The sequence below is a fragment of the Lasioglossum baleicum genome, chromosome 2 (genome assembly GCF_051020765.1).
Source record: "Lasioglossum baleicum chromosome 2, iyLasBale1, whole genome shotgun sequence".
NCBI classification, from domain to species: domain Eukaryota; kingdom Metazoa; phylum Arthropoda; class Insecta; order Hymenoptera; family Halictidae; genus Lasioglossum; species Lasioglossum baleicum.
Window position 1 is genome coordinate 2,323,389 of NC_134930.1, and position 15,858 is coordinate 2,339,246.

Consider the following 15,858-nt stretch of genomic DNA (forward strand, 5'->3'; position numbering starts at 1 on the left):
TTGAAAATCTAACCGCAATATAGACGGAATTTTAGTATTTTCTTGAAAAGTAATAAATTTTAATATTCCGCATGTGTGCTCCATTAACCAATCAGTTTTCAACATCAATGTTATTAATAACTATCATATAGTTTATATTAATTTTCAATTTAATCTCAGTTAATAATTCGTTTTGAACTGATTGTTTTTTTAAAGATTGTAATGTAAATTTTTTTTTGTACTTCCATCGATATTCTTTGAAAATGTATTCTCGGGAGTAGAGATGATTAATTCACTCTTGCATTGGGATAATTTTCGATTATTGTAAGCGGAAACATCATCATAAGGTACAAAAAAAAATTTTTTGTGTAATTACGTTTGTTTCTTCGGTGGAAACTTTCCGTTCTCTCCTATAAATTGCATTGTTGAATGAACTTCTTTCAAAAAATCTAAACAACTAAAAAACTACTTGACCAAAATGGACCAAAATCTAATCAGCTCTAAGTTACAGCGGGGCACATCGATTGCATCATTCATCATCCTGATCGCGTTGTTACACGCGTTAACGAAAAATTTGATACCATACAAACGGACATAAGCGCGCGCGCACACACACTCACACACACACACACACACACACGAACATTTTGCTGAAAATAGTCTAAAATGACTGCAATGACCATGAAACGTGAAGATCTGCTAAAAAATCGATTATCGATTTTCGGGGTCATTACAGTAACTTCCCTATAAAATCGGGAAGTTAACAAGCAACCAAGCGAGCAACGAACATACAATATTGGTTTAATGCGACGCCATATAGCAAACATTTTGATAAGTAGAAAACTATTGAATTTCCCTGAAAACGTATAATCTTCTTAAAACGTACTAAAAATAATGATAATAATGTACTGCAACTAACGAATCGGGAAGTTCCTTGTGTGGCTCTTGGAGAGTCACACACCAAATAAAAAACATTAATAGCTGCAGGCCCTACTAGCCATGCGTACCACTAACGCTTAGAGCAGCCCTACCCGCGCGCGAGCGAAGCGAGCGAACAAAAAAAATTAAACCGACTTCGAAAAAACGCACTAAAAAGTATAAAATAATTTCCATTTAATATATGTGAATACACACGAACTTAAATACAATACAATCTTCTCGAAGGCGGCGCAAATATATTATTTAAATATAAATATATTAGTATTTAGAACAATTTAAGGATTTTCGTAATTTCCAGTGTCGAAAATTTTCAATTTTGCGCCACCTTCGAAAAGATTGTATTGTATTTAAGTTCGTGTGTATTCAAATATATTAAATGGAAATTATTTTATACTTTTTAGTGCGTTTTTTCGTAGTCGGTTTAATTTTTTTTTAAAGTTTTTTTTATTTCACACTTTTTTTTATCTCTGTTAGCCGTCACATTCCAAATCGTAATTTATAAATATCTGAAAGCCGCAATCGATAACGGCAACGACGTCGCGTCGTTATTGTTCCTAATGTCTAACATTCAGCGGAGTTCACGACGGTATCACCACCCTACATTTTCGCAAATAAAATCGTAATTAATAAAGAAATGTACAATCTTTTTTGCACGGGACCATCTCGGGAACATACTCTACAAGATGCAAAAGGTTTCGTTCCGATTGGTGTGTCCATCCATCTCTGTTATGACATGCATGGAAAATTCCATGTAAAATACCGTTGGTCCTCGGCACACTTCTACAAGGGTCTCAAGGAGGCCAGCACTTTCTTATTTTTTATGAGGGTCCGAGGCTCAAATTGCACACCCTTGGACGATCGGCTTCGGGACTAACATTAAGTGCAACTCCTTGAGAGTTTCGGATAAATAACTCTGTCTGCCGAGTCCTTGGAAAATACGTTTTTCAAAGAAGCATTGTTCCCGAAGTCGATGGTCGTCGTCCGCGTGAGACAAGGGGTCATAAATTAAACGCACATGTTGGCCACTTGGGCCTTTCGTTGTCACGCGACTTTGGGTCCGTTGCTAGTACCGTCTTTGTTTGTACATTTGCTTTCCGCGATTGGCTTGAGGTGGGGATGTCCTCCCCCACCGATAGGGATGCATAGGAATGGCTCCTCCCTCGGGTCAGTCAACGAATGGGATGTTCTTTACCCCCAAAAATGTACCATTTTCCCCACTATTCAATCTCACCACCGAGGTGAGGAACGAGCTGACCCAGGGACAGCGACTCAGATACAATTTCTCTCTGAAGATATACAGTCTTCCGCAAAGGTTAACTCGATTCGAGATAGAACTTCCAGTTCAAACAAGTGTAATATATTGTAAATATAGTGAATAAATCCAAAGGTTCGTTAAGGCAAAATGGGTGTCGAGCTGTCGTTTCATTGAAATTTACAACGCAGAACCTCTCAAATATATTAAGAGAAGCTGCGAACATAACAATCTCGGCGTAATCGATGAACATACATAGAAAAAAAGCGAAAAAAGGGCACATACAGATCGAATTGAGTAACCTCTTCCTTTTTCGAAGTCGGTTAAAAACAACCTTACTCGCGAGCGAGCGAAGCGAGCGAGCAACAATAACCCTCTAGTTTACAAATAGTACCGACCTTTTAGGCCACTTTCTTGATTTATGCGGATCGCTTAAGGCGTTAATGGTTACAGTAGCGCGTTATAACTAATTGGGGCCTTGGGCAAAGTAGAATTTCGGGGCCCCAACCCCAACTAAATAACTTTATGAGAAAAACGTAGAATTTGTTGGATCTTGGTTTGTGTTCGGGGCCCCCTTTTGCTTGGGGCCCCGGACATTTGCCCAAGTTGCCCGTAGGGTAACGCGCCACTGAACGGTTGTACTTGAATGGACCAAAACAAACATGAGTGTCACCAAGAAATAACTGTCGAAGTTGAAACACGCAGATAGTAGTAACATTTCGTCTTGCAACGTGACACTGCACTTATAATCAATGCTAAAACTTATTTATTATAAAAGTATAACAAAAATTTTATTTTAAGAAAATTAACATTTCAAGGCGAATATGCGTCTGAAATTCTAAAACAAAAAAGAGTGCTTGCTAAAAGCATTATACATATAGATAAACAATACTACCTTGACTAGTTCATTTTACAGTAGTAAAGAAATTTAAAAGCCATATAGAAACGAAGAATGCACCCATAAGCAATGTAAAATTGTTCAAAAATGCTATCAAATAGCAATGAAAATAAGATTTAAATATTTACAAACTGTACGTAACAGAACGTCTTTCAATGTAAACCTAGACTAGAGTGGTACATTTAATTCTGTTTACCAGAAAAATGTATGGTTTCAAGTGTTTCATAACATTGTTCTGGTATGTACTGTCACGTTCACCTTTTTCCGACGAGCGGTTTGACTCGCGGAAGCCGGTCAACTTCGGGCCTTGCAGGCGCTGAGACCAGGCCGCGGGCAAGCCGAGTACACGCGGTCCGCCCGAGACAAACGAGACTCGAGGATTCGACGGTTTCCTCACGACAAACGAAAGGTTCGGGCGCCAGGCACCGCAAGGATGCCACACGGAACGCGGAACAAGGCTCGAGCTCGGAGAAGCCGAGATCGAGAGTCGAATCTTCGAGACACGCGGATCGAAAACGACGTCGCGACTGGGCCAGATGGTTCGAACACGGGATGACTAGGACAGCCCTCTCGGCAGGACGGATCTCACAGGGAATCGAGTAATTCGACTACGATATGGTCTCGAGCTATTTATTGTAGCAGTCGTTAAATTACAAAATCTGCGGCCACGTGACCGCGGCCCGAGAGCCCGCGCTCTTCATACAAGATAGCGAGAAGGTGGTCGTTCGCCGCGCGGTTGTCTTACCGATTTTGCTCGCACGATACCGCTGACAATTACCGTGGTTTCGTTCGCAACGAACTTCGGAAACGCGAGGCGCAGATGATCGGCGAACTGCGAGACTGTCGCGATGACTTCCGCCCGTGATTCGCCCCGACGCGTACGCTAACGAGTACGCGATCGAACGCCGACGAAAACCCTACGATGTTCGGCGAGAGACACAGGATTCGAGAAATGCGAAGAGACCGAAAAAATCACTCGCACGAAACGCGACTCCTCTTAGGACACTCTTTCGCACGTAATTTAAAGACGAAAACTCTCCAAATAATCTCGAAATCTCAAAGCATTCCCGAAACGAACGCGAGCGAATTATCGAGGACGGAATGGGAAGCATTCGTCCTCTCGCGACGAAGGTCGAGCCGTCGCGCAACGAACTACCGAATGGATCACAAGTGCGGCTTACCGTTTCTCGTTTTCGATGCCCTTTTTCGGAACTGCTCTCGATAGAGCGTGAGGCACGGCCGGAGCGTAGGTGGACTTCATCTTAGACACCACGAAAACCTCCAACGGGCACTTCTCGGTTTCCCGACGCTAAGTTACAATTAGTTCGCAACGCGAGTGCAGAGCGCACGACATGCGATAACGAGAGCCAGCGCGACAGTGATCCATCGATTTTCGGCAATCTAGCGGATCGAACTCGGTTCCCCCCACTCGACCGCTTTTCCGAATTGCCTATGGCGTGTTTCCACGGCGTAACTCTACGGCACAGGAGCGTTCCCTCTTCGCGCCCTAGGGCCCCGGGCAATCACGAAATTGGTCAAGGAGCCTATCGCTCGACTTGACCAGCGGAGGGGCTTCCTCTTCTTGGCTACGAGGGCACCGACCCCGGGGTAGCTCTCCCTTGACGGGGCGAGACGGCGTCAGGTCTTCCAGTCCGTCACCTTGGACGAGATGTTTAAGAGAGCTACTGTCCTGGCGGCGCCTCCGGTTTGCTTGCCGAGTGTCCTCGCACCAAGCTCTAATTTCTCGAAATGGCCATTCGCTTTTCCGTCGGGCGCTTCCTGGCCTTGGGGCGATTGTTCATTTCCCGTGACAATTCGGACGGTCGGTGGTTCCTTCTGCGCGTTCCATATACGGCCCTGAAACTTGCCGTTCTCGGCACGCGCGACAGATGTCATTAGGAGGTCCTCGATAATATCGGGATCTCTTAAAGGAGCGCTCTCGAATCCTGTCTCGGTACGTGTCCCGTTAGAGGGCGGTCCGGTCCTTTATCGCTCTCGAAAATATGCGCGGAATTAACGGAGAAGGGACGTCGCAAACGTTGCAACGTCACAGTACATAGTATTTAGTTCTGTGTGGTTGTGTGTGTTTTCGCGCTGTACACGTGCTGTTTATCGCGCATGCTTCGTGCGTGTGAATGATACCATAATCTTCCTTTCTATTTAGTTTTTTAGACTGTACACATTAGCGAGTCATCACAATACTGTTTCCAGTGAGCTTATCAAGGTGTAAGGAAGGATAGGCGAAACACAGATACAGTGTGTATTTTGGGATGGATGCTTATGCAATTTGGCTTATCTATCTTGCAAGAAATGACTTGCAACTTCAGTCAGAGCATGTCTCCTACATTGGAAGTCAAGTGGAGGGGAGAGTCGCATGCGATTGGAATGTGTGGACGGCCTTACAGCTTGTAGCGGCCGCGCTGGACGGATTTATGGTAGGGACACCCCTAATAGGTCCCCTATTGCACATGGGCCCGGTATTGCTGAGAGCTGACAAGAAGATCCCTGGCAGGAATGCGGTGACGTAGGCAAGAATGCGCGCCCGATTGGTTGGCTTGGAGGGGGGGCGCCTAGGCTCACACGCAGTTTCGACTAGAGCGTTCTATTGGCCGACGCAGTCACCCCCACTACTCGAGTCGCGTGACGAAGAGAGGGAATCAGACGCACCCTAGGGTACTCAGTGAGGGTACTCAACGGCGTAGGCACAAAATTCAGAATACTGCTGAAAAATTGTCATGACGTAAAACTTTCTTATTTTCCTATTCTTATTATAAAATGTTCAAATCAGTATTGACATTAACATTCTACAGCACATATTAATAATCGTATATATATTATAATTCTATCTGTAATTAACACCATAAATTAATATCTTTCTATTATATTTATACATTTTCTATTATATAAAATAGTTTTTGAGAGAGAGAGAGGGAGAGAGAGAGCGTGAGAGAGAAAGAGCGGGAGAGAGTTTTCGTAAGTTTATTCCAGAATTCATAATTCTCTCTCTCTCTCGCTCTCTCTCTCGCTCTCTCTCTCTCCCCCGCTCTCTCTCTCTCCCGCTCTCTCGCTCTCTGTCTCTAATCTAAAAAGCTAAAAAAAAAGTATAAAAAAAAGTTACTACGACGGGACTCGAACCCTAGTCCACGGCATAGCAGTTCAGCTCGCTGCCGCTACGCCACACCATTACTTAGTAAAAGAGTGAACTATGTAAACTGACATGTTGCGTCTACAAAACTTTAATTTGCAAATATCTCGAAAATTACTGAATAGTTGCCCCTATAATGGAGTATATTCGTAATCAGGGGAACGAGATCTGTAACTCTGTAAAGTCTCAACTAAATCTGTGACGCGAAGGCTTTGCATTCTCCTTGTGTAAATTGTCACTTTTCATGACTGCAATAGGATCCTCGTATTCACGGCATTGAATATTGGCTGTAAGTCGTGAAACATCGTAGCCCTTCCGTAAATACGGGAATCCTGCTACTATGCGTCGTGTGACGTAGCAGCTGAAAGGGCGTGGTCACGCGGCGAGTACGGGACCGTCGGAGGTGGGGGTAGGCGGCGAGTACGGACCGTCAGAGGTGGGGGTAGGCGGCGCTAGCTGGAGACCCCTCTTGCCTCTGTGCCCCCCCCCCGGGGATCTTCTTGTCAGCTCTCAGCAATACGTGCCGTCTTGTAGTTTGGCTACGGCGTTTGGGCCTGTCATCGCCACGTGATTTCCGTTCGTACCTGGGTACCCTCGATCCCGTCCTTGCCGTAGAACCCTTAAAAAACGTTCGCCCCTTGAGTCCAGCGCGGACGGCTAATGTTTTGCAACTACAGCGTGTCTGGTTGCCAGATGGCTGGAAAATCCAGGGTTTGGTCGCCAAATGTTGGCCTTGGCAAATCTTCGGGACCGTTGCAAACACATAGCTTGGTACCGTCCACCCCCAAATCATCCCAAAAGGTGGGGATGAATTTGTCAGAGGTAGGGAGAAGGACCGAGGTGATAAATAGGAGAACTCTCGGTCCTCCGGTGAGACTGCACCGTGGACCTTAGAACCATTACCAATACTTCTTAGACTCGCTTCGTTCTCGCATTTTAGTTGCCACGGATAGCATAGCAGCAGTTCTCGTGTGTACTTTGTATTATAGTAAAATATACAGTTGTTGTTAGTACATCTTCAACCCATTATTCCTTCAAACATTGAAGGAGTGGTCCTTCGAGCAACCTTAGTAGTCACCTCGCAGTGAAAAACAATCAAAACCCGAACGATCGCCACAAGACCGACCACGGGTAGAAACACAGCTACAGAGACTTCTTTAATCCGAGGGGTTTTTCCATTTTTCCAGTCTTCGAGGAATGTTGAAATATGTTTCTGGTGATTGGATTACTTTCATTTAATAGAAATTACCTAATTGCTAAATTGAAATAACAAACTTGTAACTAGTGTTCAGTATGCTAGTACGAGAACAGAAAATTGACTGCCAAACTAATATATTATCGATATCTTTATGATACTAATGTTTTCATACTGTGTGATTAAATTAATAGAGATATTTATGGTATCCTTATGCGACGTTTTTCTATCTACAGAAATATAAAAATATAGATAGGATGTATTATTATGTACACGATAATACAAGCTGATATAAAAAGTAACTAACTCTATCAGTTTCTTTGTTTCAGTACCAGATAAAGTTTAATGGCATTGCAGAGATCTGAGACTACCCCAATGAGCACAGAGACAGCTCAAAGACAGCTGAAAGATGTCTGTCACAAGACATTCAGATGTCAGAAAGATGTCGGCGAATGTCTCCGGACCGGCTCTGGAGGGGCTCCGGAAGGTCGTTTGTTACAAATCTCTCTGTCTTAAAGTCGTCTTTAGAATGTCTGTTGGTCGTTTTTCAGGCATTGTAGAGACTTATTTTTTACATTTCACAGGCGTACAAGGCATCATTCAGACATCTTCCACGACTCTGTCGGGCATCTTTTAGGCGACTTTCAAACGTCTCTTGAGCTTGTTAGAGAGACCTATTTATGCGAAAAGGGAGTGGGAGGGAAAAATCAATTTACGATAAGAGTTTAAAGTAAACGAACAAATAGTTTATTATAATAATATATGTACTATATTTTATGTCACATATACTTTTTTCTGGTAAATACGTAAAGCCTATACTCTAATACTCAATTAATGCATTGTAACAGACCTGTACCGTACAGGCCTGTTACTATACAGAACGTAAACCGGATCAAAACGGCTACAACCAAACCGAGATCAACCGTCGTTCATTTCTTGGAACAAACTGCCGTACCCCCGTCGTCGCGCCGAGACGGGCCGCGTCGCGCCACCCCCGCGCCTAGAAGCAATCCGCGAATCACCGCATCGCGCTACCACTCCCAACCCCAATTCACGAGCTATAAAAGCCGCCACGGCTAGAGCTCAGGACGGCATTCGGGATCCAGAGAGCATGGCGTGTCGCCACTCTCTCCCGCAGCCACGGTGTGTCATCAGCTGAATCCTGATCCTGAGAGTACGGCGTGTCGCCACTCTCTCCTGCAGCCACGGTGTGTCACCAGCTGAATCCTGATCCTGAGAGTACGGCGTGTCGCCACTCTTGCCCGCAGCCACGGTGTGTCACCTGCTGAATCCTGATCCTGAGAGTACGGCGTGTCGCCACTCTCTCCTGCAGCCACGGTGTGTCACCTGCTGAATCCTGAATCCGAGAGCACGGTGTGTCGCTACTCTCTCCCGCAGCCACGGTGTGTCACCAGCTGAATCCTGTTCACTTGCACTAGCCTTACATTCCGGTACACCGATAAAGACTCCGTTCCCGACCGATTTCGCGTCGTAATCGATCTCCAAGCACCGCGATCATCGTAAACATATTTTGCGTCCCGCACTATCGCGATCGCGGTATAATGAAACTCGCCGGCAGCGAGCGTACGTTAATCTAAAATTCCACGTGTCTTTATTTCTACGCACCCAGTACTTCCTAATCCCGACTATTCTCTCCGCCGTATACGAATCCTGGCGCGGCGAGCTAATCAGCAACGGAGGGAACCCAGATCCAGATCCAGATCGAGATTTAATCAAGACCGGGAACAAGACCCGTTACAGCATAAACTGAGATTTTTGAAATTGTGACATGCGGCGCTTTTCCTTACAACCACAGATAGACAAATCATTAAAATTAAATTATTAAAAGTAAAATAAAATACTACATTCAGAATAAAATATCATGCACTTAAAACATGAAAATTAATATACTTAAATTAAAATATAAAAATTGAAATAAAATGTACAGTTGAAACATCAGAATCAGTATACAGGGTGGTCCACGCAACTTGCACACCTATAATAACTTCCAAATTATGCGTTGCACGAAAAAGTTTTGTATGCAGAAGTTGCATGGTCTGAAGGGGTACATTATTTAGTGTATTAATTTTTTTTACAGGTGGACGCGTAAAGGACATGTGAAGGTCAACTTCATTTTTTTAAATGGAATGTGGTATTTTTTAAAACATTAATGATGCAGCTGGACATTCGTTATAAAAAAGTACTAACCTATGTATGTCGAAAAGTTAATAGTTCAGGAGATATTTCAATTTAAATAACTCTAAAATACCATTACTGACGTGTGTACTAATGACAGTAATGGTATTTTAGAGTTATTTAAATTGAAATATCCCCTGAACTATACTAATTTTTCGACATACATAGGTTAGTACTTTTTTATAATGAATGTCCAGCTGCATCGATTGATGTAATAAACTAGAGGGGTGTTGTTGCTCGCTCGCTTTGCGAGCTCGCGAGAGGGTTAGTGGTACGGATGTTATTTGGTGTGCGACTCTCCAAGAGTCACACAAAGAACTTTCCGATTAGTTAGTTGTAGTATATTATTATCATTATTAAGTGTACATTTTAAGAAGATTATACGTTTTCAGGGTAATTCAATAGTCTTCTACTTATCAAAATGTTTGCTATATGGCGTCGCATTAAACCAACATCGCAGGCTCGTTGCTCGCTTGGTTCCTTGTTATAGCATACTAATGTTGCAAAATAAATTGTCTTAATTAGTTTTTCGCAAACGATACAACTCCTCATTATCCGGGTTTGCAGTATTGATCTTGGTTTTCTTCGATACTGTTAATTTAAATTGTCCCAAAATATATAAACCGCGCTCAATTTTGAAACTCTGCTCAGTGCTACATACAACATTTGTAAAGTTCGCCTTTCTAATTTTTTAAAATCCAAACATACTTTCTCGTATGTTTGTCCCTGACTTTTATGAATCGTAATCGCTTCAGCAGGAACCACTGGAAATTGACTACGTGTGATTTGATATTTTTCCTCACTCGACATATTTACTTGATTCGATATTTTTAGTATTGGTGTTAAATTTTGATCACTATTTGCATTTTTCATATAATCACGATAACGAGTTCTTACTTTCACTTCTACTCTGGGCAATTGAAAATCTAACCGCAATATAGACGGAATTTTAGTATTTTCTTGAAAAGTAATAAATTTTAATATTCCGCATGTGTGTGCTCCATTAACCAATCCGTTTTCAACATCAATGTTATTAATAATTATCATATAGTTTATATTAATTTTCAATTTAATCTCAGTTAATAATTCGTTTTGAACCGATTGTTTTTTTAAAGATTGTAATATAAATTTTTTTTTGTACTTTCATCGATATTCTTTGAAAATGTATTCTCGGGAGTAGAGATAATTAATTCACTCTTGCATTGGGATAATTTTCGATTATTGTAAGCGGAAACATCATCATAAGGTACAAAAAAAAATTTTTTGTGTAATTACGTTTGTTTCTTCGGTGGAAACTTTCCGTTCTCTCGTATAAATTGCATTGTTGAATGAACTTCTTTCAAAAAATCTAAACAACTATAAAACTACTTGACCAAAATGGACCAAAATCTAATCAGCTCTAAGTTACAGCGGGGCACATCGATTGCATCATTCATCATCCTGATCGCGTTGTTACTTTTTCTGAAAACGTTAACGAAAAATTTGATACCATAGAAACAGACATACGCACACACATACACACACACATACGAACATTTTGCTGAAAATAGTCTAAAATGACTGCAATGACCATGAAACGTGAAGATCTGCTAAAAAATCGATTTTCGGGGTCATTACAATAACTTCCCTATAAAATCGGGAAGTTAAAAATACCTCATTCCATTTAAAAAAAAGAAGTTGACCTTCATATGTCCTTTACGCGTCCATCTACAAAAAAGCTACTAACATCTGATTAATCCCCCTCGAAACCAAGCAAGTTCCATCTGAGATGCATTTCTTTCTAACACCAATAGCAGCCGAGTTATTCAGGGGGCCTGTTTCTGGCGCCTCACCCTGTATACTAAAATTAAAAAATATAAAAATTGAAATAAAATATCAAAGTGAAAATAAAATATTACTGATAATGTCTGTGGTTGTAAGGAAAAACGCCGCAGCTTTATACTTTAGAGCAGGCATGCACAGGTGGACGATTTGGGAGCAGGAGCAATCGACCCTGCTCCTGAGCAGGGTCGGAGCAGTGACCTTGCTCGGACGTATGGAAGGGGAACCCACCAATTGTAAACGGAGCACGTGAGAAGACGAGTGGGAGGGGCGTGGGGAAGTGGAGAGCGCGCCGGAGTGGTCAGACTACAACAACGTAGACGCCGCCCCTACTCTCACACGCTTTCGTGGGCCCAAAGCGCTATTTGACTATTTTGAGAGCGACAGAGCGAGTCCGATGTATACAAAACGGACGAGACAGAGCGAGCGATCAATCAATTGCCATGGTCGGCATAGGTGGCATAGAAATACATATACATATAGTATGTTTGTAGCAATACCTGTTCCTACTCCTATAAACTGCGGAAGCCACGTGTGAGTCGAAAAGTGTGCGAGTGTCATCCGCGAGACTAGGGAGCGTAGACTCGTATTCGGTGTAAAGGAGCCCTCGGAAAGGGGCAACTGAATTAAATATATTTGTTCACAGTAAATCACAGTAAAAATATGTTGTTTAAATGTTTTTGAATACATTATTTTAATGTCACAGCTAAAAACATATACATATTTCATCATTTGAAGCAACATTTTCACGACCGCTACGTAAAGATGTTGGACATGGACCTCACAAAGTAGCGGAATTGAAGGATTGTTCAGTCCATGAGCAATGGCGGCGCCAATAGGCGTTAAGCAGAATTGGAGATCCGGCTTTAGGCACGCGTCCCTTCGTCTACCGCGCCCATGGGATACGTTCCCGCCATTCCGTCTCAGTCCGTTGATAGACATGTATCACTTATTTATCTAAGCCATTTATATTACACTATACAGGGTGTTTACCTACAGGTGGGAGAAAATTTAAGGGGTGGTTCTCGACGATAATATAAGACGAAAATGAAGAATAAAAAAATTGCGATTTCGGCTTCGTTATTTAGTTATTAACAATTAAAAATCCGCCTAAAATGCTGCAACACTTCTAACAAAAGTATACGTTGCGTACGTCACACAGGCGCGTGACAGTCACGTATCAAGTGACAAACGCATGCATACCTTGGTTCTCATTTGGGGCCCCAGCGAGGTGAAAATGTTTAAAAAATCGGTGGACGACATTGAACCTACCTACTCGTTAAAATCCACAAGGGCATTTCTAATATCCGCCCTGTGGAATTATCGAGTAGAAGGGGTCAATGCCCATTCACTTTTAAATTCTTCTCACACATATCCACAAATCCTTATCCTGCACTATAATTGTTCATAACACCGTACCTAATATACTGGAATAAACGCTCTAGCACTATTTACAATATCATACACACGCACTACGAGTTTACAGAGTCATGCGATTTCTGCGAACGGAAATCTTCGACGCGTGCGAGAAGAATCGTCCGTACAAGCTAGTATCCGTATGCACACTGATTCAACACAGCTAATGTGGTCAATGCACACACATGAGATATTTCGCGGTCACAGACAGAATGAGAAAGAATCACGAAATTCGGGAAAACAGGATAGACAATGTATTGGTATAGCAACGCGCGATGTTTGGGCGGTAGTTTGCTGTAGATCTTCATTTGTTTTATCGATCTGGCATCGACCTCATCAGCTGTCTCGAATCAGTGTGCATACGGATGCTAGCTTGTACGGACGATTCTTCTCGCACGCGTCGGAGATATCCGTTCGCAGAAATCACACACGACCTCAAGATGTCCGTTTCATCTGTGAGCGAGTCTCTCGCGACGTAGATCAAGTTCAATAAAGTGCAGTGTTTCAACATTAAAGGATTACCAGTTCTTTACATTCTCCTCATTCCCCTCAGTAAACTTGTACTCTCTGTAAACTCGTAGTGCGTGTGTACGATATTGTAAATAGTGCTAGAGCGTTTATTCCAGTATATTAGGTACGGTGTTATGAACAATTATAGTGCAGGATAAGGATTTGTGGATATTTGTGAGAAGAATTTAAAAGTGAAAGGGCATTGACCCCTTCTACTCGATAATTCCACAGGGCGGATATTAGAAATGCCCTTGTGGATTTTAACGAGTAGGTAGGTTCAATGTCGTCCACCGATTTTTTAAACATTTTCACCTCGCTGGGGCCCCAAATGAGAACCAAGGTATGCATGCGTTTGTCACTTGATACGTGACTGTCACGCGCCTGTGTGACGTACGCAACGTATACTTTTGTTAGAAGTGTTGCAGCATTTTAGGCGGATTTTTAATTGGTAATAACTAAATAACGAAGCCGAAATCGCAATGTTTTTATTCTTCATTTTCGTCTTATATTATCGTCGAGAACCACCTCTTAAATTTTCTCCCACCTGTAGGTAAACACCCTGTATACATTGTGTCCCAAAACTCGTGAAAATCCCGAAAGGGGGTGGTTCCTGAGACCATTCTAAGAGACGTTTTCCTTTGCACCAATGTCAACTGCGGCTTTGTTTAGGAGTTATTAACGAAAAACACGGACCAATCAGAGCGCGCCCTGGCCCGGCGCGCCACGCCGCGCCGGCAAGCGAGTGTCGGTGGTACGCCGCGACATCGCAACGAACAAGAGTTTCTCGATAATGTGAACCCTCTCCGATTTCGATGAGCTTTGGATATGTTGTCAAGACCATGATTCTGAACAACATTTCTCTTTAGACTTTTTGGCGATCGGCTTTAGTTTACGAGATAATCGTAAAAAAAGAGAAGAAGCAGAAACTGATTGAATTAAAAACTCACGTATTCAGCCGTAAATCCATTTGCTGCTTCGAAATGTGTCTCACTGGGTCACTCGGTGACGAACTGCACAGATGTCTTCAGGTATACGGCAGTACCGAAAGTCAAGGGACGTACGGCCAGGTCGACGAACTGCACAGCCGGTGGTAGAAGGCCTAAGGGATGCGCGGTCAAGTCGACGATCCAGAATTTCAGTTTCACTTTCGAATCGATAAATAATTCGTATGTTTATTTCAAACAGATGCCTTGAAATTTTTCCACACTCACAATCACTGTTCACATTTGTCAACACATAGTTATGCACTAATAATAATTGCCATATCCATTGTACTGCTGCACAAATCACAACAATCAGGTAATGCAATCACTAGACTGCGGATTTCATGCGTTTGTAGCAAACATGAGTAGGTGCATTTTAAGACAGTAGAGAGATTAAAATAATTTCAAAGCACCAATGTATTATTTTCAAATTCTTAAAATGATCACAGTAAGAATCAAATATCTGTCTGGCTCCCCTGTCCCTTGTAATAGCGGTAGCCAACATTCATTTTGCATAAAGATTCGCAGTCTAGTGATTAGTTTAAATATCACTATCAAAAACACAGCTAATAGCAACCGTTAGCTTTGAATTGACAAGTCTTTGGAGATGTTCTCTCTACCGCGGCTCGAACGACACTGATTTTCCGCAAGATTTTTCTAAAGAATTTAGGAAGGGCATTTAGAGTGTCGAAATTCGAAATGCACGCTGTAGCACGAGAACGACGGGACGGTTGGACGAAAAACAGAATGCGAGAAGGACCGCTGTAAGCTTTGTGGCAAACACATGTTTAGTTTTTCCTGCAGGTTGGTACGCAAAGTCGATGGGTAACCGTTCGAAAACGTCGTCTGTCCTTCTTTTAGAAAGTTTCTTAAGGAAGGTATAGGACAATAGGGATGCTCTCTCTACGCTGACCTGACATTTTTACCCCTTGCTGGGTAAAAGGACGGATGACGTTTTCGAACAGTTACCCATCGACTCTGCGTACCAACGGTACGCCAGGGCCAGGACGCGCTCTGATTGGTCCGTGTTTTTCGTTAATAACTCCTAAACAAAACCGCAGTTGACATTGGTGCAAAGGAAAATGTCTCTTAGAATGGTCTCAGGAACCACCCCCTTTCGGGATTTTCACGAGTTTTGGGACACCCTGTATATCTCAGTATTAAATGTTCTTGTGTATAATCATGATACGAATATAGTTTCATTGCGCGAACAACCCTAACAATAAAGACCACATTAAATATATCGTTGGATTCCTCTTGGCGTCAGCTATAACATTATTTAATAAAAAATATGTAGTTATAAATAAATAATCAAGGTGCACACCATTTTTTATTAAAAAACAAAAATTATTGAAATTTTTTTGTATTGAAATTTGTAGAAGACTGACTACTGATTACTTTTTGTACGAAACATTTTTTGTCACACCACCGGAAATGTCTGAAGTGGTCGACCGCTGAGTGGTCGTCAATGCGTCTCGTGCAACGCGACTCGCCGCGGAATTGCGTGCACGCAACGCTTTAAAC